Source organism: Capsicum annuum, unplaced genomic scaffold, assembly GCF_002878395.1.
Source record: "Capsicum annuum cultivar UCD-10X-F1 unplaced genomic scaffold, UCD10Xv1.1 ctg10607, whole genome shotgun sequence".
Classification (NCBI taxonomy): domain Eukaryota; kingdom Viridiplantae; phylum Streptophyta; class Magnoliopsida; order Solanales; family Solanaceae; genus Capsicum; species Capsicum annuum.
In genome coordinates this window covers 1-1,883 of record NW_025815587.1, presented here as the reverse complement: position 1 = coordinate 1,883, position 1,883 = coordinate 1, and the positions used below count along the sequence as shown (strand labels likewise).

General features: G+C 38.2%; 1 long non-coding RNA gene across 1 annotated transcript; it reads left to right on the top strand.

Annotated features, from left to right (window-relative positions):
- Window positions 1–49: 49 nt before the first annotated feature.
- LOC124890047 lies at window positions 50–486 on the top strand. Its single transcript, XR_007048913.1, has 3 exons — window positions 50–143; window positions 228–277; window positions 411–486. It is a non-coding gene; the product is annotated as an uncharacterized LOC124890047 (long non-coding RNA).
- Window positions 487–1,883: the final 1,397 nt, after the last annotated feature.

The following is a 1,883-nucleotide window of genomic DNA, read 5'->3' as shown; positions in this document are numbered from 1 at the left end:
GAGAAAAAGACGTCGAGTTGTACAGCTAATCCTTAATTTTGGAACAAATATCATGTAATAGGTATCTGGCACACCAAACGACATGTGCCCTGAGCTCCTTGCCGGCATACCCTATGGCTATAAATCTGATATATGGTCGCTTGGTAAGAAATAAGAATGTTGATGAAGCAATATATTTTAGCTCTTTACATCATGTCCCTAATACTAACACTTTAATGTGATTTTAGGATACTGTATGTTTGACATTGCTGCATATCAACCCCCGTTTAAAGCTTCTGTGAGTTGATTTTTAAGCTATCTGAACTTCGTAAACAATTCCTCGAAAAGTTATACTTGTTACGCCAAAAAAAAAGAGAAGTTCTTTATCCTGATATCTTCTATATGATATAGTGACAATGTAAATCCAACAGGACAAAACAGGACTTATCAACAAAATAAACCGGGGTTTGTTCTCACCATTTCCGATTATATACTCCACCTTGTAAGTATCTTCCTTCTAAGCACGCCACAAGTATAACAAATAAGTTAGCTGACAAAGCGGATTTAATTCTTGCAGGAAACAGATAATAAAAAGCATGCTAAGGAAAACTCCAGAACACCGACATATAGTGAGTGCGAGCGACATATGTTCAAATGTTATTCTTTCCATTTCAATCTGTTAAGTATTATTTTCCTTTTTAGTCTGTTTAAAAGCGAATGTTTCTTTCTTTTTACAACAACTCCTTAATTCTAACTTTCTACGTGGTATGTTTAAAGATTACAAACTTAAATTACATTTTGATACATTCTGCATACCTTTATTTTAAGACCACAAAATTCAAGTCTTCTTTTCTTTCTTAAACTTCGTGCCAAATCAAAACCCGAAAAACAAAATGAAATGGAGGGAGTATTAAATTGAGATTCATCTTGATATTTTTTTTACCTCTACTTATAGGCTGTCGAGCTGTTGAGAAATCAACATTTGCAACCATACCTCCTCTTGTGTCACAACCGTTCATCTGCGTTTCTTTCCATGAAGTCCCCGAGCAGAACGAAAGAGAAAACACGACCATCACCTGGAAAATCTATCAGTCCGAGAGGTAGCATAGAAAGACCGTAGAAGCTAAAAGAGAAAAGAACTGTCCTTTACTTTGACGAAAGTGATAACATTCAGCCAAGAAACTTATCTTACAATTATAACACGTTCCGAGCCAAACTTGACACTAAGAGAGTCGATCTAACAAGCTACTCGGCTAGGATCTCTCAAGATAGTGAGGATTCTAAAAGTGGGGAGATGAGTGAGGCAGCTATTTGCAATGGATATGATCAACAGGAGACTATCTCACAAACAGAAACTACGATCACTGCAAGCTCGTCAAGTTCAAGGGCAAAAACATGGTCCGGGGAACAAGAGCATGTTTCTCCGGAGCATGTTAGTTGATTTGACGAGGATGATACAAAGAATAACAAGACAAAAGAGCTTGAGGTGTTGAGCAGTCCACTGGACCACGAGGAAGCAGATATAGTGTAATGTATCTCTGCAAAATCTAGCAGAATTACATTGTCTGATGGAAGATTCAACGATAAAACATGATCCTTCGATGAAGAAAGCACTTCATCTAATTCACAGTTGGCAAAACCAGATCCAGAGGCAGCACAAAGATTCTGTGTTGCTGAAACTGAAAATGGTAGCGAGTGTAGAGAAGTTGCTATTGACTGCTTGTCAACTGAAAGGGATGGTTCACTTCTACACAAAGACGAGCTAGAAAAGAAAGCAACCACAGTTTACGACACCAAACAGGCTAAGAAAGACGCTCTTCGAGCACTAGATGATAAGGTTTCGCAGCTCAAGTCACTAGCCGCATTAGCTAGTAAGGAGGACAAAGATGACTGGGGTAATCCCA